Below are 17,241 nucleotides of genomic sequence, written 5' to 3'. Positions count from 1 at the left end.
GTATGGAACCGCCTCCGTGGCCTTTTTTCCTGCCGCAGCCTTCCAGCGTGCTGCTGCTTTACAGGCTGGTCCGGATGTGTGGCAACTCAGCCCAGCTCATGCATATTAGCAGTCGTAGACGGTGAGCACACGCAGAGTAGGATGAGAGCGTGAAGGCCATTTCATATTTACCAGTTCTGAACATGCCTCTGTCTGGACGGGGCCGTTTGCTTGGCCTGTGGTGTCGCTGGTTGCAGCAGTCTTGAAGAGGAAAAAAGTGCCCTGCGGTGTTTAAGCTGCAGCAGGTAAGGACTAGAGATGTTCCGACACCAGTATGGAAAATGCCCAACAAGTCCTCCAACGCATACGGCGTAGCACTACCCAAACTCGACGGACTCACCGGGTTCCCCGCTGCGGACTGTAAGTCGTGATGCGCTGCTTGAACAAACGACATGTTGTTCGCCAAGAAGGGATTTCCAGTAGCGTAGCGTTAGCCAGAGCGGGAGAAAATGTTAAAATTTCAAGCTGAAAAGTCCCACAAGCAAGACGGCAACACGCACCGTACTGTTACTGTGCCGTTTTAAAATTCAAAGGTCTTTTATTGTTGTTTATTCCTAGATTAATTTGTTCAAATTGTGGTTTTCGGTCAGTTATTCCTGTCAAACTAGATAATAAAAGAACGAAGTTCTATGGCATTAATCCTCTGTATGTCCGTTTTTCAAAGCCAAAGAATCAGACACCCGATTACTTTAAGTTACTTTAAGTTTTAAGTTTGTCCAGATTTATTGTCAATTAAATTAATTCTCCCCCTAATTTTATATTCTCACATGATGTTTTTCTGTGTTGTGTGTGTGAGAGAGTTTCTGGGTGTAGATCAGGTTCTGGGTGTGTTTCTGTGTGTGTGTGTGTGTGTGTGTGCGTTAACAGACGTGTGTTTGTCTGTGGCTTTCCTGACTGCGTGGGCTTGACTCTGCCGTAAGTTGTTGTTGCGCATGAACTATGACAACGACATCAACTTTTTTTGTACGTGACGTAAATCTCCCTCCTTCAAACGCGCGTGTCGCCGAGGACACGGGGAAGTGCAGTGTCGACCGACCGACCATGTTTTGGACCCAACACTGTCACCGGTGACATCATCAGAAAGGCCACGCCCCCGGGTCCATACAAATTCTTTTACATTTTTTTACGTTACCCCAGAAGGCGGGGCGCCGACATGGCAGCAGGTGGTTTGGTGTGGGTTTTTTTTTTCATGTGCTGCGTGCCGAGAGATCGACGCAGGGCTCAGTCACCAGCTGTGGTCCCGAACAGACATAATTACTGGAGACGGGCGAAGGGAAGTGGACGCCTCTGATCCTGATGGACAGAAGACGCGCGAGGGAGGGTGATGGCCGCGTCAGATGTCCCTGTCAGATGTTTCGACGCTGCGACGTGGCTTTAGATGTGTTTTGGTATATTTATTTTTTAAGGTTTAAGTCTTTTGGAAAAGAGAGATTTTAGTTTAGATGTTTCCAATAGATTTGCAAAAGATTCTAGAAATTTGTTTTCACTCGGTCAATATGAGATCTCGAGTGTAGATTTACATTCAGCAAAGTAAATCTGCAACACGTTGTGCACTTCTTTTCGGCACTGGTGTCGCCGAAAGACATGAAGAACGCAACCTTCCTCGCTCCGCGTGTTATCGCGACACATTTTGTTCCTTCACCACCCATGATGCCGTGTTAGGCCTCCTTCCAGTCGGCGTTCCACTCACGGCGAGCTCTCTCCATCAATTCCGTCTTAAGTAATCACGGAGAGATCAGATCTGAACGCCCGGAGATTGGTGGTTGCCATGCGCAGCCATGGCAACCACCAATTCATGGCATGAACACATCTTGTCAGTGTCTTCAAATGTTTTTTTTCTCAGACCTCTAATCAATTAGCAGTGATTGTTTTGTATTTTTCAGATTGAATTTAACCACTGTTTTGAATTGCGTCGTCTGCACAGTGTGTGGCGTGCTTGTGTAAGTGTGTGTCAGCCTGTCGTCGCCCGTCTGTATCTGTTTTCCTCTTGTGTTTGTAACGGCAACACACCTACTCAGGGTGTGTTAATGTGTGTGCCCTGCTCTGTCTGCTATTCCATTTCTATCTACTGTATCTGTGTGTGTGTGTGTGTGTGTGTGTGTGAGGAGATCAGGTTATTGGCCCTGAATCCTCTGTTGCTTTCGATTGTGTCTGTCTGAGACTGACTCACCCCGTTGCACTTCTACTCCGCTTAATCGCCGCTGCATTAACTGCGATTAGTCGTCATTGTTGGTCCGGTTGGGTAACAGGCGGTGGTTTTGACAGGGAAAGGAGAGGCAGCGAGCCAGACAGTTGGCTGCGGTGCTTATGTCACAGAAAAATGAGATCTTTTTTGTTTCTTCTTCTTCTTTTCATTTTAACCTCGTCTGACTCGCTTCTTCACATTTCCCAATGAGTCTGCAGACTCGCTCCGGTGCCAAAAAAGACACCCAGGTGACGGGTGTCACCAGTGCGCCCACAACGGGCCTCAAATCTAAAGGAGAAATGTATTTTAGAGAAACAGCTTGAGCCACTCCTGATAGAGTGAATGATAATTCTTTCTATGGTTGGGTTTTGTATTTTATAAACAGTTTAAACAGTATATAAACAGTATATCTGATATTAGTATAGTACTAGTATAGTATATCCAATACTAGTATGGCATTAAAACAAAAAAAGGTTAATGCAAACTAATGTTCTAAAAACAAACAACAACAACAAACAGATTCTATTTTTCTTTTTTACAAAACAGAACCATGTATTCGAGGACCATTCTTTAACGATTGAAATCTTCGGCAGATCCTGCTAAATATGTTTCGCAATGTCTGCGTTTAAGCGTCTGCGATGGTGCAACACACATACATTGATCGAGCACAAAAGCCACATGTCCATGATTAGGATCTTAATAACAGGATTTTACTTTTATCATCTTTTTTTTTTTTAAATGTGTTTGTTTTCTTATGTTCTTACACAACAGCATTAAATAAACCGACCACTGTACGCTGAATCACTGATATTAAAATTCCCCCTGAACCTCGACCAAATGAGGAATTGTTGACTTCCTGTGATCCATGGGTTTCAGCGGGTGTAAACTGCACTCAGGAGTTCAGACCTGCGGTAGACACGAGGAAGCAGTTTCTTATCCACAAGGCTGCTGAATCCGGGGGCGACTACACCGGGTTGTAGATTCATCTTATCTACATATCAATATAGTTTTGAAATGAATCAGAATAATCCACTATTCTTATGCACCCCCGACTGATGGTTCTCTGTGTGGTACTATGTTACTTAAGAAATGTATTTTTATTATCCTGATTCAACAGCCGTGTGGAGGAGTATCACTTGGAGGAACAAGAATCTGCACAGAAAACCGGCTCTTGTTTCTGTGCATCATTTTCTCCCCTCAGTCGAGGTTTTCCTTTTCTGGTTTGAAATGCGAGACCACACAGAGAACTTTTTTAGTCTTCGTGTTGACTTGGTTGGGGGGTGACGAATAGCTCGATTGCCACAGATCATTCTGAATGATTTCAAAGTCAAGCTTTGCCTCGCTAAAAATGAGTGGCAGGACTTCGATCCTGGATTTTGAGGACATTGGTATATAACTCCTGCGGGCCTCAGGGGTTTTGTTTGCGTCCGCCGACGGATGCTGTTTAGTAATCGTACAGCAACAGCAAGGATTTCAGCGGGCCGAAGACAAAGGGGGGAATCTAGCCGAGCTGTGTAGTTTGTACTTCCATGCCGGAACAAGGACCAGGGTTCACCTGAACGCGGTTCAAGCATTGTTTTTTTCCGGGTCTGTCCACATCTGATCTTCTTTTAATTGGACTTTGCACTCACACTACTGAGATTTTGGGACTTTAAAAGGCTCAAACAAGGTCACATCTGATAATGACTCCGCTTTATAACTGAGAGTTAGGGAATATTCTGATTAATGATAAGGAAAAAATTCAGCAAAAAGTCATTCATAAAGAACATCAAAAATTACACATCGGCCTCGATAACTACGAACAGACAAAAAATGACACCCTGAAAACTAACCGTATAAAGGTCATCACTTCGTCTCCACAGCAGGACCTTTCCCCAGGAACTTGGAACGTTGTCATAACCAATTCACTACTTTGCTCTTCCATTTCATTTGCATTTGATCTAAAGTGTGATACGTGCACAGGGGTGATTTAAGGTTCGTCCACAACGTCTGAGATTTATTAAACAGAACCAAGCAGGCCGGAAAAAAGATCAAGGAGAGAATTAACAACCGTCCCCAAAGACACCAAAGTGAACAAAGATGGAGGTTATGATCTTCCTTTCCTTTCTTTTTCCTCTTTTGTTCTCATTCATTTATTGTGTTTCATCTATCCATCAGTCTCTTTGTCTATCCTCCTACTCCCTGATTTTTTTTTTCTAACTAGCTTTCTTACTCAATGCCTGACTTCCTTTTTTCTTTCCTTCCCTCTCTTGTTTACCCCCCCTCCGATCCGCTTCCCTCTCTCTCGCTCGCTCTCTCCCCGTCTGTGTTGTGTCTTCCTGGTTCGTCCTTTCATCTGTCAGAGAGCGAATAGGAGGAAGAGGACGAAGGCCCGTTTGAAGTTGGCGTCCGTCCCAAAGTCATTGGGCACACCTGGAGGCCAAATTGGTAGTGTTGTCCTCTGGTGACACAAACACACACACACACACACACACATATAGAAAGTCCCCTACTCTTTTTCTTGCACACACACACACGCACGCACACCCATTTCCATCCTCACATCAAAGCGTCATGACTACAGGGCTCTGAAAGGATAAATACCGTTTACATTCAACTCTACTGACTGATCGGTTTCCTATGTGCTAACACACCACCGGAAACACACACACACACTCAAAGACACACACTAACACACACACACACACACACACACACACACTTATAACTTGTGTTTTTCACCTGAATTCCTCCTTCCAGCTATGAGAAACAAGTTCATATAGTGTGTGTGTGTGTGCGTGCGTGTGTGTGTGTGTGTGTGTGTGTGTGTGTTTGTGTGTGTGTGTGTGTGTGTGTGTTTACACCTGTGCCTCTGTGAGGTGTCCATATCCTCTGGTCACGGTCAGAGGTCACTGTGTGTAGGTGGTTTTGTGTACGACTATACCATGACTCCCCTGACAGCGCTCAGTTTACCTGTGTTTACATCTGAGTCTACCTGATCCCTCAGCGCGCACTCACAAACACACACACACACACACACACACACACACACACACACGCCAAAAAGCATTATGTAAATGCTGATTCAATTTCACATATATATCCTATTTGGTCTATAAAATTGAAGCCTTATATATACATTTTCTAAATATAATTGTAAAAATCTTTCACCTCGGGGAAGTTGTCCCAATTCAAAAGGCTCAAGTCCAAGTGGAGGATGAAACGCATGTTCACACTATTGATTGACAGAATTTAAATATGATATACAGATTCGTTAGACAATCACAACATGTGATAGCTGCTGTTATCGCTGCTGCTGGCACACTGTTTGTGTTCTTACGTCTGTAGCAGAGATCCTGTTACGGTTCATCCTGCATCTACTGTGTCAGCCCTCGCTTGTGTCAGCGTGGTCACATGACGCGGACCCGATGAACCTGCGGAAAGCGAAGGGCGACTCATTATTGTAACCATAGACATGAATAAATCTTACAGTAGGTGACGTTTCCTGGAGAAGATGACAGTAATCATGGGTCACATTAATGATCCCAGCGAGGAAATATAGCAGACTCTCACAGGGTTTCGCCACAACATCACAAGTTCAGGTCCAACTCATGACCTCTGTCACACGTTCTCTCTCACTGTGCACCTACTCAATATCATGCATCTGTAATCATAATCATAATCTTAACTTTATTTATGAATACATTAAACCAATAAAAGGCATAGAGCAGATGTAAGTAAGATAAGTTATAAAAAAAATTGAAAAAATTGAACTGAAGGTGAAACTTAATTTAAGAAACAATTTGTTTTTTGATGTGGTGATATTAATTTTTTCAACAAAGACAAAAGAAAACATAGAACCGATTTACTACTGGTTTTCATCATAATTCATTTTAAATTCATCAGCATTATATTTTCCCCTCGCATGATTTTCTCAAGCTGCTAATTATCACATATAATTACTCTGTTTTCACTTTTTTTTCCATTAATCAGCGCTGGAACATTAATTTGGTTTCAGTGAAAAGAAAGACGAAGACAACAAATCAAAGGTTCAGACACGATGAGAGCCGGAAGCATCTTGAATCATTTCCAGGAGCGTGAATGATTATTTCATCGGGTTAGAGATTTATTCGTCTCTTTGAAAATGGCTAAATATCAAAACAAAGCAAAAGCTATTTTTTTCTGTGTGAACCCACACAACAGTGGTGATGTGACTGACTCACTGACAAACATCTGGAAAGTCTGAAAGTCTCACAAATAATCTGATGTAAGATGTAAAATGAATTACATAAAAAAAAATTGAACTCAAGGTGAAACCGAATAATTTAAGATGAGGTGATATTCTTATTTTTTCATTTTTTTAAACAAAGACCAAAGCCAACATAGAACCGATTTTAATGTCGGGGTATTGTTACCTGGCTCCATAATTGTAAGTCGCTTTGGACAAAAAGCGTCAGCAAAATGGATGTAATGCAATGCGTGATGTTGTCGCTCCATCGAGTCAAAGACAGGAACTGAACCTGTCGCTTCTGATGGTCAGTCGGACTGTGAGAGATTTTGATTTTTGAAAACAACTTTTATTAAAAAATTCCCCAGAAAAACCAGGGTCATTTTTACAAATGCACTTCAAAAGAAAACTAAAAAAAAAAAAATCAAAGAATGCATTAAATAAAAAAAAGTCATCAAAACACTGATGGAAAGATGAGCTCAATGTCCAGTAAATGGTCTCCCGAAATCGGGGGGGCGTTCCGGTCCCATGAAGACAGTAATCCCTTTTTCATCACTGTCCAGTCTTTTGTTCCACCCGTTCAGAATGATAGAGAGACAGAGCAAGTGACTGCTCTGCACACAGCTCCAAAATAAAGCTCTTTTATGTTATAATGACAAATATATTTTTTAAAAATCTGGTAATAGTGAATCGTGCAGGACTAATGAGACCATGACGGGCCGCCACTGTCAAGGTCATGAGAAGAGTTGGACTCCCCTCACAGAAGCTGCAGACACGTGATTACGTGTGAATTCTTCTTTCGTTTATGCTACTGTTATTTTTTGCACACGTGGACTGTATTTATACAGCGCTTTCCTAGTCTTATTGACCACTCAAAACAGCACAGTACGAGTCACATTCACCCTTTCACACGCATTCATACAGCTATTGCTTTTTCTGTCACATTCATTCACTGCTGGAAGAGCCTTCAGAGGCAATTCAGGGTTAAGTGTCTCGCCTAAGGAATGACCGGAGGAAGGGGGGAATCGAACCGCCGACCTCGGGGTTTGTGGACGACCGTCTGTACCTCCTGAACCCCCTTGTTATGAAAAAAAAGATTGTATTTGTATTGGGAAAAAAAGATTGAAAATGTACATCCTTTGTCAGGGGAGCTCAGTTAGGATGGATAGTCATGTGTGTCTATGCGGATGAAGCGTTGGCTCTCTGTGATGACGAGGCGTGATCTAAACACAGAGTCAGCTTCATGGATGTGACACAGCGGTGATCTTTTCTGCTGAACGCAGACACGGACGTCCCACATGGCTGCGAGAGAGAGGGAATGCTACATCGCATGAAAGCTCAACCGCGACAGGAGTACGTGGCTATTTTGTGAGTCACATGTTGAGGTTTGGGGTCAAATGTCAGAGTGTGAGTTCCCAATAGTGTCATGAGACAGACTGCTCTGACCTTGCACGGGATGTTTGTGTCTGTTGGGTGTTTTTAACCCTCAGTCACACACACACACGCGCGCGCGCGCGCACCCACACACAGACACAGTAAGAGCAGACAGCGCTGTAGGAAATGGCTGGCTGGCAACCTTTTATTTTGTAAACATGTTGCCGTTTCACGGGCCAATCAGAGCGCAGGTCCATGACACACAGACACGCAGGCAGGTTATTGCTTGCTGCAGTCACTCACACACGCACACACACACACACACAAACACACGACTAGCATGTGTGTGTGTGTGAGTGACCACAGCTCGACCTGCTAAATGCATTTGACACGTGGATTCCCAACATCAGATAGCGTAATCGGACCTATGCTCTTATATCATATAAATGACATGGAGGCAGCTGGTTCTTTCTCATAGTGCATACGCAAACCTAAACCTCGGGCTACATCCACATAGATAGTTTTTTTGTTCGTTTTTATAATCAGTTTTCTCACTATGGCGCCGCAGACTTTTCGAGCACCAGTCTCGACTCGTCTGCGAGCAGTAAATGTGAAACCTTGCTTACACTAGCTGTCAGCTTGTTGTAGTTCAAGAAAAGAAATCCCTGCTCTCAGTTTCCTCCTTCTGAGTATTTTCTCTTGCTAAGCAACCAACTGCAAATGGACAATCTGCTTCCTGTTTACACCCTTACGTGCATGTCTCAGTTTTACGTGAACGGTCATGTGATAGACACTTTCACACGTGTTTGTACGGACAGATATTATTTCTAATACGGCGCTGAAACGTTTGCCTGGAAGGATTTTGGTTTAAAAACGTTGTTTTTGAGTGGTCCTCACAATGTGCAGCCATACAAGTGTACACACACACACACACACACACACACACACACACACATGCACGTTCAAACAGCCAACCACCGTTTTTGAAATCAAACCCAATCATAAAGAGATGACAGCCGAGGCCCTCTGGACCCACAACACACACTCCGTACCTACACAACTGGCAAATGACTGGTTTTCGTTCTAAGTCATTTTTAATGCATCAGCATTATATTTTGCCCTCGCATGATTTTCCCAAGCTGCTAATTATCACATATAATTACTCTGTTTTCCCTTTTTTTTCCATTAATCAGCGCTGGAACATTAAGTTGGTTTCAGTGAAAAGAAAGAAGAAGAAAAAAAAAATCAAAGGTTCAGACACGATGAGAGCCGGAAGCATCTTGAATCATTTCCAGGAGCGTGAATGATTATTTCATCGGGTTAGAGATTTATTCATCTCTTTGAACAAGGCCAAATACGAAAACAAAGCAAAAGCTATTTTTTTCTGTGTGAACTCACACAACAGTGGTGATGTGACTGACTCACTGACAAACATCTGGAAAGTCTGAAAGTCTCACAAATAATCTATCATGATTTTTCAAAAAAATAAATACACAACACTTTGAAATGTTCAAATTTGTTGCTGCTAAAAAATACTGCAATACTTTAGCTTCAAAAATATTAAAGTCTTAGTATCATATTGCAGTCTTGCTACTTTCACAGTACTTGAGCTCTTCCACCAGAAGTGACAAAACAGCATTTTTGGTGGTGTACCGTGTGGGTTGTTGCTTCGTCTCATTCGCCCCATTAGCCTGTTCACACCTGGTAATAACATCCTGAGGGATCATCAGTTCACGCCTGACATTAAAAATGCATCGTGAATGTGTCTCCTGAGACATCTTGTGATCGCATCTCATGCCCTGCCCTATATGGTGATGCATATGTTCGTCGCGTGCCCCAATTTTTTTTTTATTTTTTTAACAAGTTCGACTGTACAAATGTGTCTGTCGTCGAAAGGTTTGTGTGCGGGGGTTTGAGAGGGAAAGAGGGAGATTTTGAAATCAAAAATCATTATGTAATGGGCGTAAGTAAATCAATGTACGAGCACTGAGAAGTGTAAAAATACTTTTAGTTCATTGTGAAGCGGAAGCGGGTCAGAGGACGTCAGCTGAGTCGGGCCCCAGGTTTCATTCACAAAAGCAAAAACACCCCTGAACGTGGTCCGAGTGATCCCGTCTCAAACGCGTCCCTCAATGCAGCGTGGGTGCGATCACACCTGAACCTAACGCTGGTCCACCTCTGATAGGATCACCGGGGACGGATGTTGATAGCGGGTCTTAAGATACTGTAACAGTGGTGTCACTTCTCATTTCTTATGAGTTATTAGATCATTGCATAAACCATGAAACACTTTGAGGGAGCTCCATCTTGTGTCAGATCGATCGATGACTGAAAAAAATAATTCTTCCTCACAGATAATGCAAAATTAAAAATGTGTGCAACCACAGAGACAATCAAACCAACAGTCTTTGCCCCCTGTGAACTGTGTGTGTGTGTTTATCCTCAGACAACAACTGTACCTGTAAATTACAGGGAGCGGAGAGTGTCTCTTTCATTACAAACAGCACATCAGCGGGTGAATGTCACCTCACTCTGTTGTGTAAGTGGCTTCACCTTGTTCGCCCCTAACACACCAGTGTATTCTAACCTCTAGACTTCTACTGTTCAGATTCCATCAGTCGTTAGTTCTTTTGAACCCTGGTTTTAGTTCTTGTCCTACCATTTTTTATTTTTGTTCTCCGTGGCTCCCATTTGCTTTCATTGGCCACCCTTCTTCTTCACGTCTGCTTGTGTACATAATTTGAATCTGTAAATTATGTACACTTAACTTGATATAGACCAATGCTATTCATCATTCTATCCATAATAAACGGACTACAGTCTGCTGACGCGGTGCAAAGTTATTACAACAGCCATTTTTTTTTATTTGTTCCGACAACAAAGCACCTCGAAAATGACATTCCTGTATTTCCCACTTCACGAGTGGGAAGTAGCTTCCAGCTAGATGTGAAGGACGTATCATGCTGCGTTCCATTATACCTCAGAAGTCGGACCCCGGAAGACGGGTTGGTGATTTTTTTCCCTACCTCCCGAGTCGGAATTCCGACCCACAGGGGAATTCCATTTGCAATTTCCGACTTGGAGGTCGGAATTCCGAGTTCCGAGATCATACTGGAACGATAAACCCCAGTTCTGAGTTCCGAGGTACAATGGAACGCAGCATCAATCCCCCCATGGAGTCCAGACACTGGTGATGATGGTGGTTGATGACTTTCTGAGACTGATGAAGAGATGAATCTGATGAGTCTGCGGAGGATGCTGCATGAGGGGACTAAGGCAGGGAGAGAAAATCATATATTTAATAAGACAGCAGCGAGATGATAGGCTAACACGGCAGGTGTGTAGCAATGCTATTGGATGGATGAGACCAGCAGATGAACAGCTGTTTGCTGGGAAATGACATCATGAAAATGGAAGTGCGAGAGTGTGAGAGGAGGAAAAAAGGCAGGATGAACTGAACAACGACTGAAACATGCGTGATTTGTCGTCCGTAAGCACATTAATATTGCTTTGTGAGCACAGGTCACTTCAAAATTGGGACCTATACTCAGACAGTTTACTCAGATGTTGGTAAAGTTAAAAATGAAACTATCAACACCGAGGTTAACATCAATAAAATAAACAGACATGTGAGTCTCATTGTGTGTGTATTGCCTCGTGTGATTTTAAATGATTTAATATGCCATGTGTGTACAGTACGACTGCGCGCGCGCATGTGTGTGTGTGCGTGTGATTGAGCCGTGTCACAGCAGCGAGTTATGTCCATGTCTGCCATGTTGTGTGTCAGCATGTGTCCTTGGTGGCAGATGAGTTGTGTGAAAAGGGATATTTCAGCCCAATCCCTTCTCATGACTGGTAACCCTTAAATCACTCCGCGGCAGTTTTGGCCCCGGGGTCATGGCAAAATCAGGATGAGATGAAAACCCACTCTCTCTATCCGTCTCTCTTCATCAGTATCTTATTAGACACAGAGAGGGGTGGGCGAGCGAGAGAGGGGTGGGAGAAATGAAAAGGTTAAGAAAGTGGGAAGACAGAGAGAGATACTGTAGGAGTGAGGAGCGAGCAGAGGGAGAGGAGGATGGAGGAGGGGAGGGAGGAGAGAATAAATAAGGAGGGATGATGAAAATATGACAGAGGTGCGACGGGGGAGCGGTGGATTACAAAGGAAAAGGATGGAGTGAGGGAGGAAGAGGAGGTGAAGAGGAATATTGGAAGACTGATTACAGAAGAGAGGGAAGGTCACACACACACACACTTAATCAATACCCATCATTGTATGAGTTACTTATGCATAGTTGACATGTTACCTTATGGAGATGGTGATCAGCGATGTCATTTTACTGAGTATGGAGGAGAAGTCGAAGTAGCGAAAATCAGAGTCCTACTGTTCCAGAGGGGACCACCGAAAAACGTCTTTTTCGCCACATTTTTAAACGCTTAGGGAAATTTGTTCAACTGTACGCTAAATAATGTATTTTTTCACTGCTTTAATTTGCCCTTTTTTTTTTCAAGCGTACGTGCAGGGCTGCAGCGTATCACTCCGCAAATCAGATGTTCTCAGAGCTACTGCGGCTGATTCAAGGGACACAAGAAGGCCAATATGAGTAAATGTGAAAGGCACGAAGACATGCCATCCACTGTGGACGTAAGAGGACACCTTTATGGACCAGAGTGTACAGAAAAAGAACTGCCGAGTGGTACGCTGCTGCTCTGCACTGGCGAGTTTGAGTAGTCAAGACATGTACAAGTACCCTTGATAAAAAGTGCTGTCCGGCGGCAAACTAAAGCAGTGCAAGCAAAGCAAAAGGCAAAGCAAAATATAATATTTAGCGTACAATTGAACAGATTTTTTTTTTTTAGGTGTAAAAATGTGGCGAAAAAGACGTTTTTTTCAGCAGTCCCCTCTGCAACAGTAGGACTCTGACCTTTCACTACTTCCACTTCTCCTCCAAACTCTGTAAAATGACATCGCTGATCACCATCTACATAAGGTAACATATTAACTATGCATAGGTACCTCATACAACCCCACTTCAAAATCCCTGAACTATCCCTTTCCCGGCTAAAGTCGTACTAGATGGATATCTACAGCAAAATTCACGGCAATCCACCCAATAGTTGTTGAGATATTTCCATGTGGACCGACAACTGACCAATAGATGACATGATGCTTGTAATTAAACCACCAGACTGGCTGAAAATGCTGACTGTAGAGAAAAAAATACACATTAATACGGAAGTCATTTGATTGCAACGTGATTCATTGCAAAGAACTTAACTAAGAAGGGTCCCGCAGTAATTTTTTTACAATCTCAGTCTTGTCCACATTTGGTTTGAAAAGAGTGATAATCAGATGGTTTTACTTTCTGTTGAATGTCGCAAACAGTGTGTTTTCTTGGATTCCAGTCCTCCTACATCTTTTGTGCCCTGTGTTTCCAGGTGTGGCTGTCAGGGAAAGCCCTGTTGATGTCAATGGTCTGAGGCTCTTGATATCAGCTGTCAGACTGACTGACTCACCCACTGCTTGTCTGGCTATTAATGAGTCACACACACACACACACACACGCACACACACACACACACACACACACACAGAAGGATAGAGATGACAGTACACACATAGCTGCACCCAGCTGGGGAAATAATTTGCTAATTGCTCTATGCTGATGGACACACACACACACACACACGCACACACACACACACACACACACAGAGATCGAGGGCATACCCATGTGTGTGTGTGTGTGTGTGTGTGTGTGTGTGACTCAGCGTCTGTGAGCGACAGACTGAAAAATGTAAACAGCAGCAGTTGCTGGTTCAAATCCCTGCAGAATGTGAGAGAACGCGGCGCGGCGCTGTGGCTTTCACCCTGCGTGCACACGACTGACACCCGCCGCTGTTTACTGTTTACACTTTATTTACTCATGTAGCGTTACACACCGTCCTGCACTGCGTGTAACACCGCCCTGTTGCACCTCTCTTAAGACCACAGAGCTGGCTACCGAGAGACAGTTGGGAAATCGAGCTCGACTGGCAGACAATAAGCAATCACGTTGTGCAGGTGATCCTCTCTTTGTTATGGGATGCGCAATTTCCTGCATGGTAACTGGAAAGAACCACATAAATAGAGACACTGCACCGAGGAACAACTCATCAGTCTGTATTCTTTACAAGAGGACGTTACTGTTACTGAGTTGGAGGGAGCTACTAAGATCTAAGATCTAAATGGCCGCACAAAAATCTATGTGAAATCAAATCATTGCTTATATCGAAATTCTTCTCCCCAAGTGTCAGGTGTTTCACTGAACACACCTTGTCGAACCTGTCCTTACTCACAGCTACGGTAAATAGCAGAACTTTAAAAATATTAAAATGAGTACCAGGCATCAAAATCCAAATCAAAGAGTCCTCCATCATATACCGTGAGTCACTTGTCCCAGGACTTTGGTTAAAGAATGATCATGGTAGTGGCATGGATAGAAGAAATTAAATCTGTTTCACCTTGGAAACGGACAGCAGTTTCCTGAATGAAAGTCCTTTAGTTGACCCATTCGTCCACCGCAACTTCGCTCCAACACAGAAGCTCTACATACCAAGCGCATCACATCGCAAGTGCCCCATAGACTGTGATTTAAACGTCCTGAAACCGAAGTCAACGGGGAAAGCCTGTATTCTCTGTAATGACCAGCAGAGGGCGACTCCACTGGTTGTTTCTATAGAAGTCTATGAGAAGACGACTCTACTTCTCACTTGATTTCTGTTGTCAGTAAACCTTTTCCTGAGGAGTTTATGGTTCAATCTCTCGTCTCAAGTCCATTCTTTAATACAACATGAAAGCAGCTGGGCGTGTACTCGGGTGTCGTGTTGCACAAACTGGACTCACTGTTCATAGATTAGCCAATCGAGAACGCCAAAAGTCACTCGGAAAAAGCGCGGTCACAGCTCTACTCCGAGATCATCATTCAAAGTCCTGGAAACTCCAAGCAGCTTTAGCCTCTACCATCAATCATCTAATCGTTCACACGCCGATACCACAGAAGTGCAGTGCAGTAGCTTCATCCCTTTTTGTTCAGGACAAAAGTCGTCACCGTCCGCTCTCTTCTCTCCAGCTCCCCCTGCTCTGTCTGTCCGTGCTGCAGACCCACAGCCTGGGATTTCGCAGCCTCTCTGCTGCTTCTCTGAGGTCAGGACCCGATCATGCGAGTCGGTCTCAAACGTATCTCCAGAGTTTTCTGAATCAGGGTCAGCAGTGTATCCAAAAGTCTCCATTTTAGTAGTGTGGATGAAGCCACAGTAGTCACAGTAGCTGTATTAACTGTGTGGGCACCAGTAGTGCTTCTGAACTGTATAGCTATCATGAAGTGTGTGTGTGTGTGTGTGTGTGTGTGTGTGTGTGACACAGGTCGGCTTAATTGTTGTGCCTAAGTTCCTGTGCACGTATCCCCAAACACCTGTTTGTGTGAATGTGTGTGTTCCCACTCGCTCCCATTTATTCATTCCCGTCCCGGCTGCAACTGCAGGTGCTTCATTCAGCTCAGGCCTTCATTCATAAAAAAGACGAAGAAAAAAAACAAAAAAACAGGCAACGGTGGAAAAACAAAAGGAAGGATGTTGCACTTCAGCGGGGCAAAGAATGGACACATTGTGTCGTCACGACGCCAGATCCCCACAGCACATTTCTCACACTTTTCATTTTTAAAGTGGACTCGAGGCTCAAGTTCACAATGTTGGGAAACGATCGCTTAGTGAATTTCCACCGCGTGCAGCGCGTCTGTTTCGGAAGGGCCCAAATCATTTACATCACATTTGGCATTAGTCAGCAGCTGGCAACATGTGGCACAGGCGAGCCGTGTGTTTTCACTCCCATTCACTGTTGTCGTGGTGTTGTTACGGTCGATCGATGGATTTCAGCCTGTGGGTCAGAAAAGACGTTTGAGTCATTATCACTGGGTTTTACATCATACAATGATTCAAGGGTATGAACTACGGTGCAAAAATGGGTCCCAATTTGAAGTAAATCTTTTTTAACAAATAGCTTCAGCGTGGAAACCGACATGTTCTGAAACCAAGTTCAGAGGAAAACTGCACTTTATCTTTAAATTCCAATTAGTTTCTCATACCAGCTGATTGCACATTGGAATTTTTCTCTAGCTGCCTCCTTTTTAAACTTTAAACACTGGTTTCCCAGTTTCTTAGCGGGATAACTGAAAAAAATAAATAATTTAAGACAGATTTGCATGAAAATTCCATCAAAGCCTTCCCATGGTAATAGGTGATTGAAAGCTAAATCCGGTCGATCCATCATAACCTTGATCTAGCCATTAAATAGTTGTTGAAAAAAGAGCCGTGTAGGGCAGCGAACAGAAAACAACGACCTTTCACTTTTTTAGCCAAATCTAGACGTGGTGGAGACGTAGGCAAAGGCGTCTCTTCAACGAATTTTTGCTGGATGGGTTTTAATGCATGGTAAATTCTTAAAACATGGCTGCATGTGGTAGTAGTGCACATTGGTCAAAAAAACATGGAGGAAATCCTCCGTGCTGCGCAGTACGGGCCCGTGGTCATAAATTCTAGTGGCGCTAGCCATGCCCACTTTTCATATGGTTAACCCTAACCCACGTTTATTGCTCATACTCAATAAGAAAGTACATAAACATACCAGCAAGCAGCAAACATAAGGCAGCAGTAGTCAATACAATTCGTAGATAAAAGACTATAACCAGCGTGCGTGACAAAAAAAACACCCACTATAAACAAGGCAGTTAGTGAAATTTCTGTCACTATGTGATAGACAGTAAAGTTTTTTGAATTGACTGGAACAACACAGAAAATTAAATAAATATGACATGTTTTGGGGAGCTGAAACATACCAGGTGCATGAGCATATAGTAAATAAACTAGGCCTACTACTGTCTGTCATGTCACAGTCTCATGCCGTTACCGCACCTGGAACTTGCCTCGCTGATCTTTCACATGCGCAAATGTTTCCATCACAGCTTTATCGAAATCAGACGTGTCATGTGTCAGTCGCTTGCCGATCAACAGCGTTGTTCATGCGTCTGTCCTGTGAGACGGTATTTCCTCGTATTTTTCAGACACAGCAGATGCTGCGCTGCTGCTTGTCGCTACTTCTGCAGGAAGTGTCAACACGCGGACTGGAACGAGTCCTGCCCCGATGAGACTCTGTGGGCGCTGACTGCAGTTCCTATCTTTGACCACTACGCCATGTGATACATCTGCCAGCGACCGTGGGGTGCTAGGCTCTCCTTAATGGAGACTGAATCAATGCAATGGCTGTCTCAACATTCAATAATCTAAAAATGTTGACTTACTTACAGAATAGTAGAGATAGAATCAATGTATGATGTATTAATGTGGGAAAATTGGAGGAAGGAATTATGTTTTCGGGGTGGATGATTTTTTTTCGGTGGCC

The sequence above is a fragment of the Scophthalmus maximus genome, chromosome 10 (assembly GCF_022379125.1).
Source record: "Scophthalmus maximus strain ysfricsl-2021 chromosome 10, ASM2237912v1, whole genome shotgun sequence".
NCBI classification, from domain to species: domain Eukaryota; kingdom Metazoa; phylum Chordata; class Actinopteri; order Pleuronectiformes; family Scophthalmidae; genus Scophthalmus; species Scophthalmus maximus.
Note: the sequence above shows the minus strand (reverse complement) of the source record.